Below are 25,334 nucleotides of genomic sequence, written 5' to 3' on the forward strand. Positions count from 1 at the left end.
AGATCAAATCTGAGGGCACAATCGAAACAACAAAAATTAAATTTTCGACGAGAAAGGTCCAGTCACTTTTTCTCGTATCTCTAACGGTTAAGCAGTAAGAATGTCATTAAAGTCTAAAAATTGGATTAATAAATAAAATTTCAATAAAATTAGGCCTAATTTAAACACCCAGACCCTAGTATAATTCTCAGATATTACCCGTCACTGAATTCCGCTTATCCCCGAAATTGGGAGCCAACACCCAAATGGGGGCCTGGGGCGTAGCCCCCCACGAGCCGAAGGCGAGTCTAATATATATACAACCGCAATGTGTAACTGAGCTGGAACTGACTGACTCACTCACTCACTCAACGTATACTAATTCTAAACCTACTTCCAGATGAGTTAGAGACTTGAAATTTGGTACACAGATAGCTTTCCACGTGTAAACCACCAGGAAAATCCCGAAAAGTGAGATTTTTTCCATTTTCTAACCCCTCAAAAAAATTCCAAAAAATCGCGCATTCTTCACTCCAGGGGGGGGGTGCAGGCATTTTTTGTAAGCCCGATAGCGGGCGAACCGTTGGAGCTAGCTCGGATCTGACGGAAAATTCATTTGGTCAGGAATGAAGTGAACAAAAAAAAAAAAAAAAAATAAAAAAAAAAAAACAAAAAAAAAAAAAAAAAAAAAAAAAAAAAAAAATACAAAAAAGGTCTAATGACTTTTTGCTCTATCTTCCATGGTTAAGCGACAAAACGCTCGAACATTTTGAAATTCCAGAGATTTTTCGATAAAAATAATGTTTCAAGCCCGATAGCGGCCGAACCGTTGGTCGAAGCTCAAATCTGATTGACCCATTAAATTAGCAAATTGCGCGATCTACAGAAAAGGTCCAGTAATCTTTTGCCCTATCTCGATTGGTTTGGCCGAAAAAAAACGTGATTATGTACAATTTTGTTGTAACTTTTACGCGAAACTATTTGTTTTTTTTGGGTCGATAGCGGCGAAACCATTGGTCGGAGGTCAAAATAAGACTAACGTTTTATTAGGAAATAAGATGACCTACAAAAAAGGTCCAGTGACTTTTTACTATATTTCTCCCTTAGTTTGACCGCAAAAAAACGCGATTAAGTGAAAATATTAGGACATTTTCGCCTAAAAATTTACATTCCGGGCTTGATAGCGGCTAAACGGTTGGTCGTAACTCAAAAACAAATTTTAAACGGGATTTAGGAAATCACGTGATCTACAGAAAAGGTTCAGTGACTTCGGGGAGTTGGCTGAGCGTTAGCTAAGCGTCAATAGTAAGTATATACATTCGGTTTATAAACTATTATATATATATATCTAATATATATACAACCGCATGTGTAACTGAACAGACTGACTCACTCACGTCACTCACTCACGTATACTAATTCTAACCTACTTCCAGATGGAGGTTAGAGACTTGAAATTTGGTACACAGATAGCTTTCCACGTGTAACCACCAGTTAGAAAAATCCCGAAAAGTTAGTGAGAATTTTTCATTTTCAACCCCTCAAAAAAAATTCCCAAAAAATCGCGCAGCATTCTTCACCCCTGCAGGCATTATTTTTGTGAATATATATAGACCCGATAGCGGGCGAACCGTTGGAGCTAGCATCGGATCTGACGTAAAATTCATAAATCAGGAATGAGGTGAACTACAAAAAAGGTCCAGTGACTTTTTGCTCTATCTTTCCATGGTTAAGCGACAAAACGCTCGAACATTTGAAATTCAGAGAGTTTTTTTTTCGATAAAAATCAATGTGTCACCCTCAAGCCCGATAGCGGCGACCGAACCGTTGGTCGTAGCTCAAATCTGATTTGACCCATCAAATTATAGCAAATTGCGCGATCTACAGAAAAGGTTCCAGTAATCTTTTGCCCTATCTCGATTGGTTTGGCCGAAAAACGTGATTATGTACAATTTTGGTTGTAACTTTCAAGCCCGATACGCGAAACGTTTTTGTTTTTTGGGGTCGATTAGCGGCGAAACCATTGGTCGGAGGTCAAAATAAGACTAACGTTTTTATTTAGGAAATAAAGATGACCTACAAAAAAAGGTCCAGAGGGGGGGGGGGGGGGGGGGGGGGGGGGGGGGGAGGGGGGTGACTTTTTACCTATATTTCCCTTAGTTTGACCGCAAAACTCGGAATTAAGTGACCTACAAAAATATTGGACATTATTGACCGCAAAACGCGCCTAAAAAATTTACATTCCGGGCTTGATAGCGGCTAAACGGTTGGTCGTAAACTCAAAAACAAATTTTAAACGGGATTTAGGAAATCACGTGATCTACAGAAAAAGGTTCAGTGACTTCTGGGAGTTGGCTGAGCGTTAGCTAAGCGTCAATAGTATATACATTCGGTTTTATACTATTATATATATATCTAATATATCTAATATATATACAACCGCATGTGTAACTGACTGACTCACTCACTCACGTATACTAATTCTAACCTACTTCCAGATGAGTTAGAGACTTGAAATTTGGTACACAGATAGCTTTCCACGTGTTAACCACCAGGAAAATCCCGAAAAGTGAGAATTTTTCATTTTCAACCCCTCAAAAAAATTCCCAAAAAATCGCGCATTCTTCACCCCTGCAGGCATTTTTTGTAAGCCCGATAGCGGCGAACCGTTTGGAGCTAGCTCGGATCTGACGGAAAATTCATGGTCAGGAGAATGAAGTGAACTACAAAAAAAGGGTCTAATGACTTTTTGCTCTATCTTCCATGGTTAAGCGACAAAACGCTCGAACATTTGAAATTCCAGAGATTTTTTCGATAAAAATAATGTTTCAAGCCCGATAGCGGCCGAACCCGTTGGTCGTAGCTCAAATCTGATTGACCCATCAAATTAGCAAATTGCGCGATCTACAGAAAAGTCCAGTAATCTTTTTGCCCTATCTCGATTGGTTTGGCCGAAAAACGTGATTATGTACAATTTTGTTGTAACTTTTTACGCGAAACTTTTGTTTTTGGGGTCGATAGCGGCGAAACCATTGGTCGAAGGTCAAAATAAGACTAAACGTTTTATTTTAGGAAATAAGATGACCTACAAAAAAGGTCCAAGTGACTTTTTACTATATTTCCCTTAGTTTGACCGCAAAACGCGATTAAGTGAAAATATTAGACATTTCGCCTAAAAATTTACATTCCGGGGCTTGATAGCGGGCTAGAACGGTTGGTCGTAACTCAAACAAATTTTAAACGGGATTTAGGGAAATCACGTGATCTACAGTAAAGGTTCAGTGACTCTCGGGAGTTGGGCTGAGCGTTAGCTAAGCGTCAATAGTAGATAGGGGACAGAGGAATATTTATTATGTTCACAGACACCCCATACCCTCTAAAAAAGGCCCAAGTGTGTCATTAACCCCCGGTAATATTAAACCCCCCCCGGGGATTTCCTGGTATGACCTGATAACCTCCTGTACATTCAACCCCCTGATGTGTTATACCCCCCTGGTAACATTAAACCCCCCCAGGGAATTTCCTGCCATGACCTCATGTCCGAATTTTTACCAGTCAACCAAATCTCTCATTTAAACCCCCCCCCCCTGGGAAGATCCTGGTAAAAATTGACACATTTAAGATAACCCCCTGGAGACTTATCCCCCGGTAACGTTAAAACTAGAATTTGTTCATATGACCAGACAATATCCTACGAAATTAAAAACCGTTATCTTACACCTCCTTAACATTTAATCACCCATAACAGGGAATTTCTCCGCCTTCGACTAGATAGTTCTCCCTGGTGTGACAAAGATAACCTAAAATAAACCCCCTGTTCGACTTTAAAATACTGCCTTGAGGTCGGTTTTTATTATGTTTATACTAAACAATTCAAGATAGCTTGACTACACGTGCAGACTGACTTTCTCCCGAGCTCATTTCTGGCTAAACCATAGGATCTGTAGATCAATCTGAGGTCGAGGGCACAATCGAAAGACATAAATTAAATTTCCAACAAGAAAGGGTCCCAGTCACTTTTTGTCGTATCTCTCTAACGGTTTAAACCGCAAAATGCCCTCAAAGTCAAAAGTTTTTACGAATCCGGAAAAAAATTATGAAAAAGGTCAATATTTTTTAAAAACCCCCCCCCCCGTCGGGTATTTACTTAATGTCCCGGACTTAACCAGTCCCACCGAACGTTTAACCCCCCCTGGGTTCCGCGAATTTGTTCCCCCAATTTGCAAAGCGTTTACTTTCCTGTGGGCGTAGCCCCCAGCCGAAGGGCTTAGCTTAAGGCGAGTCCTTAACATACAACCGCATGTGTAACTGACTGACTGACTGAAGCTTCACTACACTCACGTCGATATTATACCCCCATTCTAACCTACTGCCTTGAGGAGAGTTAGAGACTTGAAATTTATTTTTACACAGATAGCTTTTGACCCTCCACGTGCTTCCCACTCATTTCTGGAAAATCCCGAAAATGAGAATGGAGAATTTTCCATTCATTTTACAACTCCCTACTCAAAAAAATTCCCAAAAAAAAATCGCGCTTTCTTCACCCCTGCCAGGCTATTTTTGTAACCCGAAAGCGTGCGAACTAGCCGGGCGATCTGACCGCAAAATTGGAGCTAGCTTCAAAGTCTGAACGGAAAAGTTCATACGAAACTACAGGAAAAGGTCTAACTACAAAAAAGGTTCTAATGAACTTTTTGCATTTTTAAATCCCATGTTTAAGCGACCCCAAGGCGACAAACGCTCCGGAACAATTTGAAATTCCAGAGATTTTTTTTCGATATAAAATAAAGTTTTGGGGGGCCCCCCTGTGGGGCGGTAAGCCCGATAGCGTGCAGGCGAACCGTTGGTCCGTAGCTCCAAATCATGATTGACCCTCACCAAATTAGCAAATTGCGCGATCATTCTAACCTACAGAAAAGGTCCAGTTTATCTTTTGCCCTATCTTCCGATTGTTTGGCCACCAGGAAAAACGTGATTATGTACAATTTGTTGTTCGCGTAAACTTTTTCATTTCAACCCCTCAAAAAAATGTCCAAAAATTGGGGTTCTTCACCCCTGCAGGCATTTTTTTGTAAGCGATAGCGGCGAAAAACCGTTGGTCGAAGGTCAAAATAAGCTAACGGAAATCTTAGGTAAATTAGTCAGGAATAAGATGAGACCTACAAAAAAGGTCCAGTGACTTTTTTACAACTATCTCCCATTAGTTTGACGCGACAAAACGCTCGAGTTAAAGTGAAAATATTGGACATTTTCGCCTTAAAAATTTACATTCAAGGGCTCTGATAGCGGCTTAAAAACGGTTGGTCGTAACTCAAAATTTAAACTGGGGGGGTGGGGGACCCATCAAATTTTTTAGGAAATCACGATGACTCTACAGAAAAGGTTCAGTGACTCGTTTTGCGGGATGCTGAGCGTTGGACCGCAAAAACGCGCAATTAAGCCTACATATTGTTGACACGCGAAACTTTTGAGTATGATAGCGGCCTAAACCAGTCGAATCACCAGAAATAAGAATTTAAACGTTTATATTAGGACAAATAAGATGATCTACTAAAAAAAGGTTCGCAGTGACTTTTTACTGTCCCTGTAGTTTGACATTAAGCGTGTAACCTAAGTAAATATTTATATTCACAAACCCCCCGGGCCCAAGTGGACCCCCTCTTAACTGGTATGACCTGATAACCTCCTGGTACATTCAACCCCCTGATGTGTTAACCCCCCTGGTAACATTAAACCCCCCCAGGGAATTTCCTGTCCATGACCTCATGTCCGAATTTTACTAGCCCAGTGTCTCTTAACCCCCCCCCCCTGGAAGGATACCCCCCCCCCCCTGAGTATGACCTGATAACCCACCCCCCTGGAGACATTCCAGAACCCCCGGATAACCCCCCGGTAACGTTTAACCCCCCATGGGAATTTGTTCATGACCCAGACAATATCCTGACGAAAATTAAAACCCCCTCTTGTCTTAACCTCCATTAATCACCCCACCCAGGGTATTTCCCCCCTCTTGACTAGATAGTCTCTGGTGATTCGCCCCTGGAGACCACCCTGATCCCCCGGGTAAACGTTTAACCCCCCCTGGGAATTTTGTTCATATGGACCAGACAATAATCCTGACGAAATTATAACCCCCCTCATTTCTATAACCTCCCTTATACATTAATCCAAACACCCCACCCAGGGTATTTCTCGCCTTGACTAGATAGCTGACCCTGTTCGACAGACTTTTCTCCCGAGCTCAACTTTTCTCCCGAGCTCATTTTCTGGCTAAACCATAGGTCGTAGATCAGATCTAAGGGCACAATCGAAAGACAAAATTAAATTTCCAACAAGAAAGGTCCCAGTCACTTTTTGTCGTATCTCTAACGGTTTAAAACCGCAAAATGCCCTCAAAGTCAAAAGTTTTTACGAATCCCGGAAAAAAATTCTATGAAAAAGGTCAATTTTTAAATCCCTTGTCATTTACTTAATGTCCGGACTTAACCAGTCACCGAATTCCGCTTATCCCCGAATTTGCAAGTGTTTACTTTGGGGGCCTGGGGGCGTAGCCCCCCAGCGAGCCGAAGGCGAGTATTGAATTATAATTATAGAATATATTTATTAAAAATGTTGCCTTTCCACCTTGATTTAACGTTATTTGTACGCTTGTTGAGGCCGTATATAGTAAGTTTATAATACGAGGGTTGTTCAATAAAGACTGAGACTGGGCCCGGGATTTCCCCATACTGCTCTGATAAGACATGATGCCAGGTTTTTCCAATACCTTTGGACCCTATTGTTTTACCAACAGACATTGAATTGCTTTATCTCTATCACAAAGCCATCAGTGCTCATTTGAACATCAGCTTGGTAAGTGCCCGCCTCCAACGTTTTATCATGTCCAGTTTGCGTGAACAACGATATGCGATTACGTTTTGTGTTAGACTCAACAAAACTGCGACTAACACTTATGAAGACATAAAGCAAGCTTTTGGGGATGACGCAATGTCTCGTGCTTCCTGTTTTCGCTGGTTCAAAGATTTTAAGGAGGGAAGAGAGGACCCAGAGTTGCAGGGAGGAGATGGTGCCCCAGTTACTTCTCTCACTGAGGAAATCATCAATACAGCAGCGGCAATGATCAAAACCGACCGACGTCTGACCGTCAGACAGATTGCTGAACTCCTTGATATATCGGAAGGTAGTGCTCACACAATTTTAAAAGACAATCTTAACATGTCTAGAGTGTGTGCTCGTTGGATTCCTCGTTTACTCACACCTGAACAAAAACAAAACCGTGTCGATGTTTGCCTTGAGTGGAAGCGGTTCGTTGAAGAAGATAAGGATTGGTGGAAGAGTGTAATCACTGCTGATGAGTCCTGGGTTTATCAGTATGACCCTGCAATGAAGATCCAAAGCACTGAGTGGGTAGAAAAAAATGAAGGTCGCCCGAAGACAGCTAGGGCAACCAAATCTGGAAACAAAGCAATGGTCATTACTTTTTTTTGACTATAAAGGAATGGTGTACACTCATTCAGTTTCCACGTGGACAGACAATCAATGGAGACTATTACAAACAAGTTTTGGCTACATTAATGAATGAACACATTTCTCGAAAGCGTCCAGAACTTCGAGGAAACTGGAAACTTCATCACAACGATGCGCGGCCTCACATTGCACACGTTGTGACAGAATATTTGGCCAAACGAAACATTAAGGTCGTGCCCCACCCACCTTATAGTCCTGACCTTGCAACCTGTGACTTTTTTTGTTTCCTACTGCAAAAAAGGAATTAAAGGGACGTCGTTTTGATTCGGAACAGGATGCAGTAAAGGCTTTTGGAGGTGATCCTGAAGAACATGTCAAAGGATGGCTTCTCTAAGGTTTTCCAGGCATGGCAAAGGCGCTGGGACAAGTGCATTTCACTTAATGGGGAATACTTTGAAGGTGAAAAATTTGATGTAGATCAGAATTAAATAATAAATGTTTTATAGACACAGTCTCAGTCTTTATTGAACAACCCTCGTATATACTAAGTATACACGATGACACGAAAACATCTCACGATATGACTCATCATGTCAAGATAAAACAGAAACATATGTAGTAAAGAAGCAATAGTTACATAGAAGCAATCAATGTGAATAGGTATTCCCATTGTCTTATCAGGTGCACAATTGAGAATATCGTCACGATATTTTGTAGTCCAGGTGTCCCTGATGTCGAAACGGTGTAAAGAGTTTGTTTTGAGCTTCTTCGTTCTTCGTCGCCAAACGTTTTTGGAACTTTCAGACGGACATAACTCCTGACTTCAGGAGTCAAGTCTGGGACAGCATCAGATTTCAGATGCTGCACGTAAGAGGAAGGTTAACTTGAGCTAAACTCAACATTCGCGTTGAACGAGTTCCCCACCATAGCTGCGTTATTTGTAGAAACATCGTGTTTACCGGCTGTTTGTGTGTTTTGTTTACAGCTCGGCAAACAAATTTACATTTTTAATCGAATAAAGGTAAACCTTCAGCTTGAACCTAACCCACATTTCAAAATAAATTATAAGAAGTTATAATTCAATTAGTGTATATTAAGTAAGGAATGAAATAAAATCTTTATTATTGGGTTATTGTTTGTCGTAAAGAAATTAACTTAATAAAAACATCAGAAAAATGCTACGTATATGTTAGTCTATAAATGTGTCATAATACAATGTATTTTTAGTTAATACAGTTTGAAAACTTTGAATAGCTGTTATTTTGAAACTGGAGTTGACAAAAAACTTTTCTTAAAAAATTTCACGAAATTAAACCGTTATATTTTATTATATAAATTTACAGATATACAAGATGTAACAAAAAGGTTGGGCTGACTACTTATTTTCAAATTCTGTGTCTGATTCTAAGCCTCCATTTTGTGTTTTTATTACCAAATTATTATCTCTAAAATGAGTTATGCTAAATAAACCAAATTTGGCACATAGATGGAAATAACTAAGAGAAATATAAACAATATTAAAAGTCTGTTGTTGTCTTTAACATTATTAACAAAATCGCTTCTGTAAAAATGTATATAGTTCAATAACAAAAATACAAGTAGGCCTATAGTTATAGAAGATGTACTGGACACCGACTATTTGGCCAATTTTATTCCAACTTTAAAGTAATTTGTTTCAAAAACATTTTTACGCGAAAACGTTAAACGAGAACACGTAAAACACTAAACGCTATTGTTGTCACGTTTATTTTTTGTTGTCACGTTTATTTTTTGTTGTTACGTTTACGTTTTAGTTGTCACTTCTCACATTTATGTTGTCAAACTTTGTATGTTATCAATTTTTATCTAATAAATACAAATGCTGTTAACAGTTTTCTTCCTGTAAAACAGAAAGAAATATTACGCAATTAAATAAAATGTACTTGTTTGAACCGGAGGTTTATCATGTGGATATCGAAATATTAGATCGTCTTGTAAAAAAGTATAAACAAATTTTTAGATTGATACTACAAAAATTAAAACAATAACAAAACCTTGAATTAAAGACACATGAAAAATTTCAACAACTTTGATCAAAAGCAAACACAATTACTTACAATAAAGGGATAAATCTGTTAGAAAAAAGTAAAGACTCTGGGTATTCTATAAAATAAATCTCTAAAATATTGTTACTTTCCGAAATGTTCTTAAATAAATGGAGAGCGCAATGATATTGTTACAAAGCGAAACAAAAACAATAAAAGGAGAGATAAACCAACGTATTTTAAAATTAATACAAAACACAGTGTCAAACCTCTCCTAGATGATATATACAAGCATGCATTTGTAGAAATACATTTTAAAAATATCTGTACAATACTAGAAATTGTTAAAAGTACACTCAATGTACAGGCTAATCAATTACAAAATCTGGTGAAACTTTCTATAAATATAGATTTAGAAAGTATGGGTTTGGATTAAGTAAAAATTTAAATTCTATACAAAATTAAAAATAATCTGCTGCAGATTTTTCGTTTATTTGAAGTAGATTTGAGAAGTGATCTAATCAATTTCTCAATTATTATTCCAAGCAGATTTAACAAAATTGTTATAGATTTGACATCGATTCCTAGTAATTTAGCCAACATTACCACAACAACATTAAAAACATTACATTTGAAAACATTAGACAAACCTAACACGTTAATGAGGGTCAAAATAAACACATAAAATCACATACGTGTTGACATAAACATGTTTCTTTTCTAGGTGAAGTTTAGTATTGTGAATTCTCTGTGTAGTATAGTACGGGAAAAACAGCCGACAACTGTGGAAGCAGGCTTTGCCTAAGACTTAACCCTTGCATGTCAATGAGGGTCAAAATAAACACAGGATTTCCTTTACGTGTTGTCCTAAACGTGTTTCTTTTCCACGTGGACAAGTAATATTTCAGGTCAGTAGTTTTGTAACAGAATATAACTAGCTGTATACTTGTAATGTAATAGTTTCGATAAATACACGCGATTGCAAATTATATGTTTCGTATAACATTTAGATAGGTCATAAACACATTATTATTTATATATTGTAATATCTAGACAGAATATTAGCGGCTGCTCACTTCTGTGTTTTATGACATGAAATTTTAATTTTAATACGTCCCTTTTATCAATAACAGTTAATTCCACGTTAGCCGCTTACATTTGAAGGAAGGTTTCGTGAATATACAAGATGGATGCTACATGTCTCAGCGTATAACGCCAGAGCCCTGACCTTGTAGGCTGACAGATAATCTCTAAGCTTGATGTGCATTAATAAGTGTCGTATCTCGTTGATTACGGATGGCTCCATCGTAGGCTCTGGTATCTTCTGCTAGGTGCTAGCTACACTCCAGACGTCGTCAGTAGTCCAGCAGTAATACCCTAGAGGAGTGAGGATATGTGCAATAATAAGTATCTCGTAGATTACGGATGGCTCCGTCGTAGACTCTGGTACCTTCTCCTAGGTGCTAGCTACACTCCAGACGTCGTCAGTAGTCCAGCAGTAATACCCTAGAGGAGTGAGGATATGTGCAATAATAAGTATCTCGTTGATTACGGATGGCTCCGTCGTAGACTCTGGTACCTTCTCCTAGGTGCTAGTTACACTCCAGACGTCGTCAGTAGTCCAGCAGTAATACCCTAGAGGAGTGAGGATATGTGCAATAATAAGTATCTCGTAGATTACGGATGGCTCCGTCGTAGACTCTGGTACCTTCTCCTAGGTGCTAGCTACACTCTAGACGTCGTCAGTAGTCCAGCAGTAATACCCTAGAGGAGTGAGGATATGTGCAATAATAAGTATCTCGTAGATTACGGATGGCTCCGTCGTAGACTCTGGTACCTTCTCCTAGGTGCTAGTTACACTCTAGACGTCGTCAGTAGTCCAGCAGTAATACCCTAGAGGAGTGAGGATATGTGCAATAATAAGTATCTCGTAGATTACGGATGGCTCCGTCGTAGACTCTGGTACCTTCTCCTAGGTGCTAGCTACACTCTAGACGTCGTCAGTAGTCCAGCAGTAATACCCTAGAGGAGTGAGGATATGTGCAATAATAAGTATCTCGTAGATTACGGATGGCTTCGTCGTAGACTCTGGTATCTTCTCCTAGGTGCTATCTACACTCTAGACGTCGTCAGTAGTCCATCAGTAATACCCTAGAGGAGTGAGGATATGCCTCAAATACGAACAGTGACAAGCAGTCACGTGATATTAGCAGGAAAATGGGGGTCGCGAACCTGCCGGCCAAGAAGAGTCTGTACCAGGATGGCATTCCGGGACACCTCCGGTGTGGAGAAAGGCTGTTGGAAGGGAAGATCCTTTACTGATGTCACGAACATAATCTGCTGAGCCACTACGATGTAAAAAATAAAATGTTTCGTACATTGCCAGCTAATATATGAGGTAAATCTAAAAAAAAACAGAATAGTTTTGATTTGCTTAAGAAATGTACAATGTTTAACGGGAATCTACAATGTATATAAAATTAAATTTCTTATTTTCTATACTAAATTTTAAAAGATAATTCAATGTTACATTGTTTTCTTAAAAAGCAGTACAATTCAATTAAATGTTTATAAATGTAAACACACTACGGACTGCTTATCATTCTTGGAGATGTTCATTTTGTTTTTCTCATTGGTGATACAGAGATAGTGCCCAATGGTAGCGTTGAAATTGTGGTGCAATATTATGTGTAATTGAAGGGTTCAGTTAAGGTTTTGAAACGATGTTAATATTGTATCGTAGCTGAGTTTTAAATTTTTTGGATTATATGTGGCATTTAAACACCGTTGTACTACCTCTTCAAGAACTATTTAAGACAGAGTATTTGAATTTTCTGAGACAACATAATCTCACACTGGTCAATGCGATGTTACTCATGCCAGTAATCTTCTACCTTTTAACAGCAGCTTTATTTCAAAATTTCATAGATTATATATAAACAAAATGTAATTTGTTTCTATTTATACAATACTAGCACTGTACCTTAATAAGAAAGCAAAAATAAGTAGTGGCCATGAAAAGAATTGATTTCGAATGCAAACATCGTAAACCTTCCTTAGAATGAGCTTTACAAAAAACCATTAATTTAAAGCATAATTGTATTAGCTTAGTGGATTGTAAAGGGTCTCCCTGGGATATCTGCAAATGTCACTCTGGCCCAGACTCTTCTTGGAAGCCCACTTATGTTTCTCTCTATTTATGTTAAGACACCAAAGAGTGAAATAATAAACACCTGAATGTATTCCATAGCCCCACTAATGCTCAAACTGCATTACACTAAGGTTTCAATACTGATACTGATACTGCAATACTGAGATTATTTTGATTGAAACGAAATTTAAGAAATATTGCAAAGCAGATTCATTCATATGGCCTTCTAGACATGCTTCATACAAGTACTTTGAATGTTTTAATGTGGGTAAAAAATTTACTTTCGATCTTTATATCCTTATATACACACTAGACAACTGGTAAATTAAGGGAAAGAATGATATTAAAGTAAAAATATCTTGTGAAATCTAGTCATACTTATTATTGTTTAACATTATAAATATAAATATTACCATTAATTCTTCGTTGGACATTTAAATAGTTGTAACAAAACTTCAGCTTTACCTCATTCATTACTTCAACTTTTTACTATCTTTACGCTTATAATGCTTAAATTATTAGTTGTTGTGTGCATAACACTAAGACTGAAGGAACAGACCAAGATTGGAGCACTATTAACAAAGAGAAGTTAAATGTGACACTACTGTAAAGCTTCTGTTCTGGCTAAGATTTACTTGTAAACATTGATTACAAGTTAATCTCTATGTACTTTGCAGCATTGAGAAGATTACATAAATCTCTATATTTTCCGTAAAACAGGTTGTATACGTGACAGCGTAAACCCTCCATTACAAACAAGTACGGTTTATTTAATAGCGTACAAGTATCCACATGATAACCCTCCAGTACAAACAAGTACAGTTTATTTAATAGCGTACAAGTATCCACATGATAACCCTCCAGTACAAACAAGTACAGTTTATTTAATAGCGTACAAGTATCCACATGATAACCCTCCAGTACAAACAAGTACGGTTTATTTAATAGCGTACAAGTATCCACATGATAACCCTCCAGTACAAACAAGTACAGTTTATTTAATAGCGTACAAGTATCCACATGATAACCCTCCAGTACAAACAAGTACAGTTTATTTAATAGCGTACAAGTATCCACATGATAACCCTCCAGTACAAACAAGTACAGTTTATTTAATAGCGTACAAGTATCCACATGATAACCCTCCAGTACAAACAAGTGCGGTTTATTTAATAGCGTACAAGTATCCACATGATAACCCTCCAGTACAAACAAGTACGGTTTATTTAATAGCGTACAAGTATCCACATGATAACCCTCCAGTACAAACAAGTGTGGTTTATTTAATAGCGTACAAGTATCCACATGATAACCCTCCAGTACAAACAAGTACGGTTTATTTAATAGCGTACAAGTATCCACATGACAACCCTCCAGTACAAACAAGTGTGGTTTATTTAATAGCGTACAAGTATCCACATGATAACCCTCCAGTACAAACAAGTACGGTTTATTTAATAGCGTACAAGTATCCACATGATAACCCTCCAGTACAAACAAGTACGGTTTATTTAATAGCGTACAAGTATCCACATGATAACCCTCCAGTACAAACAAGTACAGTTTTATTTAATAGCGTACAAGTATCCACATGATAACCCTCCAGTACAAACAAGTACGGTTTATTTAATAGCGTACAAGTATCCACATGACAACCCTCCAGTACAAACAAGTACGGTTTATTTAATAGCGTACAAGTATCCACATGATAACCCTCCAGTACAAACAAGTACACTTTATTTAATAGCGTACAAGTATCCACATGATAACCCTCCAGTACAAACAAGTACAGTTTATTTAATAGCATACAAGTATCCACATGATAACACTCCAGTACAAACAAGTACAGTTTATTTAATAGCGTACAATTATCCACATGGTAACCCTCCAGTACAAACAAGTACAGTTTATTTAATAGCACACAAGTATCCACATGATAAACCTCCAGTTCAAACAAGTACATTTTATTTAATAGCGTAAAAGTATCCACATGATAACCCTCCAGTACAAACAAGTGCGGTGTATTTAATAGCGTACAAGTGTCCACATTATAACCCTCCAGTACAAACAAGTACAGTTTATTTAATAGCGTACAAGTATCCACATGATAACCCTCCAGTACTAAGGAGTACAGTTTATTTAATAGCGTACAAGTATCCACATGATAACCCTCCAGTACAAACAAGTGCATATTATTTAATAGCGTACAAGTATCCACATTATAACCCTCCAGTACAAACAAGTACAGTTTATTTAATAGCGTACAAGTATCCACATGATAACCCTCCAGTACAAACAAGTACGGTTTATTTAGTAACGTACAAGTATCCACATGATAAACCTCCAGTACAAACAAGTACGGTTTATTTAATAGCGTACAAGTATCCACATGACAACCCTCCAGTACAAACAAGTACGGTTTATTTAATAGCGTACAAGTATCCACATGACAACCCTCCAGTACAAACAAGTACGGTTTATTTAATAGCGTACAAGTATCCACATGATAACCCTCCAGTACAAACAAGTACGGTTTATTTAATAGCGTACAAGTATCCACATGACAACCCTCCAGTACAAACAAGTGTGGTTTATTTAATAGCGTACAAGTATCCACATGATAACCCTCCAGTACAAACAAGTACGGTTTATTTAATAGCGTACAAGTATCCACATGACAACCCTCCAGTACAAACAAGTACGGTTTATTTAATAGCGTACAAGTATCCACATGACAACCCTCCAGTACAAACAAGTGTGGTTTATTTAATAGCGTACAAGTATCCACATGATAACCCTCCAGTACAAACAAGTACGGTTTATTTAATAGCGTACAAGTATCCACATGACAACCCTCCAGTACAAACAAGTACGGTTTATTTAATAGCGTACAAGTATCCACATGACAACCCTCCAGTACAAACAAGTACGGTTTATTTAATAGCGTACAAGTATCCACATGATAACCCTCCAGTACAAACAAGTGTGGTTTATTTAATAGCGTACAAGTATCCACATGATAACCCTCCAGTACAAACAAGTACGGTTTATTTAATAGCGTACAAGTATCCACATGATAACCCTCCAGTACAAACAAGTACAGTTTATTTAATAGCGTACAAGTATCCACATGATAACCCTCCAGTACAAACAAGTGTGGTTTATTTAATAGCGTACAAGTATCCACATGATAACCCTCCAGTACAAACAAGTACGGTTTATTTAATAGCGTACAAGTATCCACATGACAACCCTCCAGTACAAACAAGTACGGTTTATTTAATAGCGTACAAGTATCCACATGATAACCCTCCAGTACAAACAAGTACGGTTTATTTAATAGCGTACAAGTATCCACATGATAACCCTCCAGTACAAACAAGTACGGTTTATTTAATAGCGTACAAGTATCCACATGATAACCCTCCAGTACAAACAAGTACGGTTTATTTAATAGCGTACAAGTATCCACATGATAACCCTCCAGTACAAACAAGTACGGTTTATTTAATAGCGTACAAGTATCCACATGATAACCCTCCATTGCAAACAAGTACGGTTTAATTAATAGCGTACAAGTATACACATGATAATGACATGAATTTCAATACGAGATAGATTCATCTTACCACATAGCAATCTGACAGACTACATGGAGGGCACCATTATCAATCCAGATTACTATAACAGCTTTTTAACTTTTTATTATTGAAACACTATCTTCAAGAAGTATAACTTGTTTTGTTCAAACTGATAAGATTGAACACCTGTAATAAACACCCTGTAGATGAAATATAGCAATGTTAAAACACTAATCTACTATTTGGCAAAATTATTTATTACTTATCCGGTTAATGGTTCGAAGATAAAAAAAAACTGCGAGGAAGAAGCCAGTTACCAACACAAGTTCACCGACACCAATGGAGTCCATTCCTTTGGAGGCCTGATCTACCACTGTTCACACCTCAGCTGATAACGTCACAGCTCAGTCAATGGAAGACGACAAAGGAATTTGTGAAGATCCTGCATTGTCCTGAACAGCCGGATGTTCTCTCTTTAAACTGAACAAACTGTTACCAAACACATTGCTCTAAACCATGTAAAGAAGCAGCAGCCGTCTTGCGAGACTAAGACCAGTATTTGCATGAAGTTATTGTACTTATTAGGAATTCGGCCCCTGACACTCCCGGTTAGTCAAGACATAAACATTTACAACATTTCAATAGCTGACGAATCATCACTCCAAATTCTTTATCAGTGTTTCTAAAATAACAGTTGTAGTACGAATACACAGAAAGGCGGGAATACACAAAACAGAGTCACGTCTCACTCTGTATATTTTATTCCATAACGTTCATTTGGTTAGTTTCGCGTCACATCACAAAGTGCCACACACTGGCAATCTAAGTCATAAAAAGGAAAACATTTATTTCTAATAAAATAACCGATCTCACCCTAGAGACTGGGGTTAATAATAATAACTGGGGATAGAACATCTATGTGCTGTTCATTAGTTATTTTGTAGACATATCACGTTTCGTCATATTTTCTAACATGTATATCTTGGGGTGGATTTAGTTAATTATTATAATGTTAAATAGTTATTATCATGTCTACATATATATTTATAGGCCTATTTATTCCATCCAGTCTAACTATCTAAATATAAGGTCGTAATTGTTAGGGATGATAACAGTTGATGATTTCTGTTTGTTTTCAGATTCTTTCATATCTGGAGTTTACAGAATGTCAAAGAAATTCTCAAAACTGTTGCTTTACATTGATACATTTTATTATTTTCTAACATATCACTAAAAACTATATTTTTGAGATGTCTTAGTCCAAGGAGGATTTTAGTAAGAAACAGGGTTCAGTTTTGCAGCAAGTGAGATTAAAAGTATAATTTTAAAGAGGCGATAAACGGATCCAATTGTATTATGGTTGTTGTTCTTCTCAGGGTGTCGTCAGACAACTTGATAAAGGTAATAAAATTCGCAAATTTCCACTAAATACCATCATATACACCTATTCACTTGCATGACGCTTAGTTTAAATATATATATATATATAATATATATATATATATATATATATATATATATAAAACCATGTATATATTTGTATAAAAGCTTCAATAATAGTCAGTTAAGACTTGAGCCCACATATACATTATATTAGGACTTCACAAAAGTCGCGTCGCTGTCTGTGTATTTGTACCCAACCCCCAGCTTTGCTTGGTTTCCTTGGAATACAGCTGACTGACTCTATTCTGCTGAATATTTTTTTACGGAGTTTACAAAAACCTTTATTTCAAAAATTTACAGAGTCAGGTGCTTAGAAGCACGTGTGACTTATTACTACAATAATATGCGATATATTAAACAAAATATACATGCAGTTGGCAAGTAAATGTTTTTTTTCTTATTTTTATGATTTCTCCCACCATGGTTCACAAATACTATATTCTTACTATCAGTCCACAACATACTAAATTTACTACACAAATTTTAACAAGAAACAACCAAAACAATGCAAACAATTAAAAAGCAAATATAAATTTTAACTAATAAATACGTATATAAATAATAAATATCAAATATTAAATATTGGCCAGAACACTTTCTATCTTTATTAACAAGCAAACACAGTAAGAGCAACAAACAATTTTAAAAAATATCAACAAGCATAAATATATAAATAGATTTATATATTTATATTAGGATCAAGATCAATATATTTAATTATTCTGTAGACATGGGATGCACAGGTTCTATGGGACTGAATATATTAGTGATATTTTGAATGTATCAACAGAAATTAATTACAGTTATATTGATATTGGTTATATTACTATAAATTAAATACTTTATAAGATTTGGTTGATATTTTATTGTACGAAAATATAGGTAATAATGCTAATGTTGTACTTTGTAATTCACCAACAAGATGCAGAATTACTAATACTTATATTCATAATGACAATTAATTTAAAACCACTGATTTCATGCGGACTTTAAATTATAATCCTATACAGTGAAATATATTATAATTATTATAACTAACTAATCCAATAAAAGATAGTTTTTGTAGACATTGAAATGGTTACATGTAAACATATGAATATGCACAGGTAACTGTAATACTGTAATTTAAAGTTGACAGGCATTTCGTTGTATTTAATAAATATAGTAGAAAATGTAAAAAAGTTATTGATTCTAAGTATTAGAGAGTAAATATAATAAGCCCGTTCATAAGTAATAATGTAACATTGTTAGGAAAACTGAGCGAAGAAAAACCTGTATAAAATATATAAAAACCCGTATTATGTTAAGTGTAAAATGTATTATAAACAGATCTAAAATTTAAATAACCCAAATAGCCCTAATCAAAATTAATTTAAAATAATTCACAGGCATATCGTGAAGTTATTAAATCCTATAACTGTAATCTTTTTAATTTGATGTAATGAATCACCGCATGCGCACTGCTAGAGCTATAAAATATCGTCGATATTATTCTTACCTTAACCAGTAGGCTACTCCACATAGTAGTTTTCTTATTCCTGAAATCAAATATATCTATTATCAGCTTTCATGTCTCATCGGTGTTGTATAGTAGTATTACATTCCTTTATACATTGTTTAATTAAACTTTCTCATGACTTGGGTTAGAGTTTTGTGTGGCTATACACCAGTGATCAATAATGAGAAAATATTTAATTACAATTCATATGAGACTAAATAGGTTCCTAGACCTGCAATAAATATGCTTATTTCGTACATCGGAGGACATTCTTTAAACTGGCAAAAACACAATCAACCATAGTTAAAAATCAGAACTAAATTTTTCAATTCTGGATTTTAGAAAAAGAAATATTGGACAATAATAAAGGTGAGAGCTGAATAAGCTGATGTTTTAATGATTTAAACACATTATTGTTGGCTGCCCCTATCCCATCAGTTGATGACGAAACCGATTTCTATTTGTCTGTACGCATGTAACTTTATCGACCCTACATTACGGTAATCACCGCAAGTAAATGATCCCACCTCATAGGCTACGTTTATAAGAACGGCATAGCGTAGAATAAAGTAATTAACGTACAAAGAGAGATCTCTTAAACCCTAATTATTACATTTTTCAGTAACTTATAAACACATTTAATTACGTTACTTTTTTATATTGGTTGGTTCTGTATAAATCTTGAATAATTCAGCTTAACTTTCATAAACATATTGCGTTGTCGTGGGAACTTGTCACATCAGAATATTGGATTAGGGAGAACATGACAAAAAGATTTTGTTAATATTGTAACTCCATACTGACCATGACTGTATATTAAAAATAAAATTATCTTCTAAGTAAAATAAAGTAAACCAAAATAAAGAGATTCCACGTGGTTTGAATAAAGTAAAATGTTATTAATTATATCATAAAATATCTGAGGGGATCAGGATTTTCTGGACATTTGCCATCACCCAGTGATACAACAATCAATAACACGAGATCTGCAATCTAACGTAATACACACTTACAATCTAGGTTACAATAATCAAATCATATTAGAGCGTTATGACATGAGTAAGTGAGGAATCACAACCACCATGTTGTGTGTCAACTTCACTAACTAACATACGAGTACACTAATTATTAAAACGAAACTACAGAATACAGGTCACAATATATCTGCATTCACTGACCAACCACCTACGACCGACCAGAGGTTAATATTAAAGGGCAATCGTCACGGCTGAAACCTAGTTAGGTTAGCTGTTTACCTGAAGAAGAGATCAGATTGCAGATCTCGAAACGTAATGTTACTGATTTTTTGTATCACTGAACGATGGAAAATTTCAGGAAAATCCATTTCCTTCACAATCATCGTTAAAGACAAATTTCAAACTAAAAAAATAGAATAAATTCCATTATTGTAAAGTCACCAGCTGATCTAAATTCACTTTATACCTCCAGGTGTTGTAAACTTAATTTGCATAACAATCTCCTTGTGTTTGGTATTAAGATTTAATGTATTCAATGGTATTTGGTCTAAAGGAATTACTTTATTTTGTATGATGATTCAATTTTACAATAGTTTATGTATTTCTATCTTTTCTGTAGGATAATTCGTTTTATGTGAATGTTAACTCTAAAATAGGTTGCTAATTTATCTTAATTTTAAATAATTTTAAAATTTATTGACTTATATATGTTTATTTTAAGTTATAAAAACTGTATCAGTGTATGTTCTTCTTCTTATATGGATTCCTCTGCGCGCGCGCGCGCGCGCGCGTGTGTGTGTGTGTGTGTGTGTGTGTGTTTTTCTTGTTGGGATTTCTTACCGCCCATACCCACACTGCGTTGCCGGCTAATATCGCCTGCAAACAGCCGCGTAGCCTATACAACACACGCGATTACGATAGATATCAACAATCAGATACAGCTCTACTTTTCAAACTCACGATGTATCGCAAGGAATATCATACATAAAGCTGATCACTGAATACTAACCGGACCTAAGCCGCCTCTAAGTCGTGCCGCTACCCCTCCCCGCACCGCCCCGCACAATCAACTGTTTTACCATAGGATATATCATCATTCTGTTAACGTATTTTCCTAAACATTCAATATTTCATTGATATCGCCGCAACCACTGACTGATCATAACCTCAGCAGCTCGGCTACTAATAAAAATATCCTTGTCGGTACGGAAAACACATTTAGTGTGTGGTGAAGTTTTAAGTAATAAATTATGAATAGCTAAGACAATTGCGGAAAGAGACGGAAAGTATTATTTCGTAATTTGATAGACGTCATTCAGAGCTATCATATCATATACGAAATATACAATTATAATGTTCTTTTTCTTTCTGTTTCTTTCAAAGAAAACGCTTTTTTTAATTATAATAAGTGGTTTTCATCATAATACTACAAATGTAAATATTTAGTAGAATATTACATTATTATGGAATAATAAAGGAATGTGACATGAGAATGTATCATCAATTGAAGCTTTTCCCAATTTGTTTCGGCTTAACTTTGTGTGGAGACAAATGAACTGCAGGGCTCTGTGGCTGCAGTGTTACAAACAGATCACCTCAAAATATACTTTCAGGCTCAGTCGGAAACAATTTTATTTAACTCGAAACGTCAAATAGAAGATGCATTATTATTTTATATATTTTATTTAAACAACAACCCTCTATTTTGACATGTGTAAATATAACTATAACACTTTCAAACATAAAAAATGTCATAATCTTAAAACATTACGAGACAAAAATTATCATTAACAAATAAATTTCTTTTCAAGAACTTAAAAGTGATTTAGTTATTATTAATCCAGAATGTTGTTTACATTAATTCGGTTACAACTTTTCGCTTGTATGTTTATATAACTTAAAACGGCCACCGCGTATGAAACCTTAAATTTTATCAAAAATAAGAATGAATAAATTTTGCTTGAAATTACTTGAAAACTGTACAAAAAATATCAATATTGACTTATCTATTGAAATAATAAAGATAAAACGTTTGCTCAAACACAAAATTACCGCCATCTTAAAACGTTTTACTTATTAAGACTGCTAATGAACTCATCTAAACTATAATTTTACAATAAATGAAACTTTACTGCACATTAGCGTGCTGTGTTAATGAAGTTTCATTTTTACTTTGAAATGTAATTAAGGCCTCATTATGTATAAGAGTAAATTTATCAACCTGATATATACATATTTTTCAACGAATGTTGATAATTTAATTACTTTGCAAAAGTAAATTTTATAAAGGGATTATTCTCTAATTGTTAATCTTGACTTATTAGCAAACTTCATTAAAATAAATCCTTTTCATTATTAGTATGCAACTAATCTTAATTTCTCACTATATAAACTATAGATCAGGCTGACATCGTATAATATAACGGGCGGAAGAGCTGTTTCAGTTCCGGATAAACCGTTGTCAAAAAAGAATTTATTCATCTTCGTCAGAATTAGGCTTTTAGATTAAATGTAGTTTTACAATATTTTTGTGTGTACATATACTTTTTCAAAGATGAAATTTACTAATCACAAATCTTTTCTAATTTATTTGTCAAACCTACAGCATTTCCGGCCTTACATGTCTACAAAAAATATATTTTACTTATCGGCACTCAGTCGTGTTACATATTAAGATCCCAATATCTAGTAATAATCTGTATTGTAACACGTTTTTCTGCAATGTCGTTCAGAATAAATATAAAATATTATAGCATTAATGATACAATGTTTTGTACCTTAAACCTTTGAGTAGTTAAATTATAAGGATAAAACAAGTGATTAGGTTGTTTGTTTTTGTCACTAAAGTTTTTATTTCTCTTTAATAAATAAACGAAAATAATTTGTCCAATAACAATATTTGTTCGGTTGTGCTTTCATATTCCTTAGCAGCTTTTAATAATTTTAAACGAAGTTTAAAATCTACTCGCTACTGTATTGCAACAAACTTTAATCAATCTTTAGGTACGGTAAGTACAATCGTAAAATATACCTGTCGGTCTACCTATTAATTTATACTGCAGAGATCCGACGGAAAAGGAAAGAGGAGACGACCGGAAACAGCCAACAGTTTGAGGGAAGGCAGGTGGTGCTCAGACGCTCAGCGGTCGTCTTGTCGTCGAGACTTGGGTAGAATTTCAATGGGAGGGAGGGATGGAGGGGACACAGGAAGTTCTCAAGTATTTCTGGCACTCGTGTACTAGGACACAGTATTAAACAGTAAAATAATGTGAAGAGTTCTACTTGTTAAATTATTTAAATATCGAAACTTTCATCGGACATTCTAAAAAAAATTATTTAATGGGAAACCATTTTTTTCTCCATTGAAAGGAGGTGATACTTTGTGCAGACTGGAAAATAAAAAACGGTTCGGCCTAATTAAAATATTAAGGGAAAACAGATAAATGTATGTGGTATTGAGATAATGTCACTGTAATAAAATATTTCCGATAAAACCAACGTTGTGGGACGTTTTGCGCCCTCAAAAAAAAATTAGTAACAGCGAGAAAGGAATGTGGGGAAGTTTTTGCAGAGAAGATTGACTTAGTCGACAAAGAGAAAACCGTTAGGTGCCTGATCGAAGACATTTCTAGCAGAAGGACGGATCAGAAAGTTGCATTGTAAATTTGTTTTACTTTTTGTTTTACTAAATTATAATGATTATTTTGATACTTTTTTATATACTTATCAATGTTTCCAATACTGCTGGCACTCAAAGACACATTGAAGACCTGGAAATGTTTAACAAACAGTTTAAATTTAGATTCGAATCTCCATGACAAACAAGCTGAGATTTATAGTCACCTTCTCGTGAACAGACGATCATGTATATCCGATATCGTAAACCGGGGATACTAGGACTAGAAAGTTTAGTTTTTTTTTTCAATTTTCAAACAAATATTTGTATTTAACATATAGTTTTCAATGATGATCTCGTTTTCCTACTTTCCAGATGTTTCCATATCACCTTAAGCCACTTCAAAAGTAATATATAATGACTTGTTTTAGTTAGGTTTCTGTAGCACCAGCCTAGTTCCAATTAAAAAAATCCATTATAAAAAGGCCGTTAAACAGGTGGCGGGATCAAGTAAGACCAACGAATAGGAAATAACTGTAAAAGAACATTGTACAAACAAAACATTTATACAATAATATTAAAAACACTATATAGGTACATAAAAAGAATTCTTCAGCAATCATAAAATATGAATTAAGAACACAATAAAGCTACAAAATCTAGGAGAAATGCTTATTATTTAAACATTTAGAAAAACGAAGCTCCTCTCTTTTAAAACCTTGAATGGATTTATCTTCTTGTTCGCGTCTATACAGTTGTACTTTGTAACGTCTTTCGTTGCCGGCCATTTCCATAATTTCTTGCATTTCTGCATGCTATGACCGTTTACTGCATTCGGAAACAGCAGTCCGTTCCAAGTTACCACAACAAAATTTCTAATTTGATTGGAGTTCTGTAGTGGGACTTCATCTTCTACTCTATCAAGATTAAGAGGGAATAGATCCGGTGACAGGGGTTTTGCAGGACCCGGGTCAAGGCCTGCAGTCTACATATACAGATCATCAGACGTTTCACTTACTGAAAAAATAGCTGTTTCCGTCTGAATTTTGAAGGTCTTAAGCCTTATTATCCTCAGATCAATCGTCAAAAATTTGGTTGGTGTTTTTTGTGCGGCTTCTTCGAGGATAGTTTTTCTTTAACAGGACGTGACTCGGTTTCTTTTACTTTCTTCCTCTTAGTAGAAGGTCTTGTTTTTCCACAGACAATATCACTAACAGTGATGTTTTTACCTGGCGCTACGTTTGTTTTTTTTCTTTTTTACTTGAGGTTCTACAAAGTCAACTCTTTATTCAGGATGAGCCTAGAAACACTCTCCAGCAGATTAAAGTTCACTGATTTGTCTAGCTTTGACAATCGAAATAAAATTGGGTCTTCATTTGTGGGAACAAATACCAGCTTTCTTAAAACCAGCCTTCTTGTTGTTTTCATGTACCACAGTACTGAGTAGCTTAGGGAATTCGCCTTTGGGTAAAGAAGTTAACCTTTTAGCAGCTCCTGACTGTTTCAAATTCCTCAGAATGTTCCAAATCTCCGCTTTCCTTACGCAGAAAGCTTTTGAATTTTGCATCTTACCGCATAGCGTAGTAAATTCCACAGCC

The 25,334-nt window shown here is 35.8% G+C and overlaps 1 protein-coding gene across 2 annotated transcripts in view; it reads right to left on the reverse strand.

Annotated features, from left to right (window-relative positions):
- The window catches only part of LOC124363231 (chondroadherin-like), a 307,780-nt gene that overhangs the window by 68,741 nt on the left and 213,705 nt on the right, over positions 1 to 25,334 (reverse strand). For both annotated transcript variants that reach the window (XM_046818400.1, XM_046818399.1), the window contains exon 3: positions 19,144 to 19,183. The gene's annotated coding sequence lies outside the window, so the exon portion shown is untranslated. The remainder of the gene's footprint in view (positions 1 to 19,143; positions 19,184 to 25,334) is intronic.

Source organism: Homalodisca vitripennis, chromosome 5 (genome assembly GCF_021130785.1).
Source record: "Homalodisca vitripennis isolate AUS2020 chromosome 5, UT_GWSS_2.1, whole genome shotgun sequence".
In the NCBI taxonomy this organism is placed as follows: Eukaryota; Metazoa; Arthropoda; class Insecta; order Hemiptera; family Cicadellidae; genus Homalodisca; species Homalodisca vitripennis.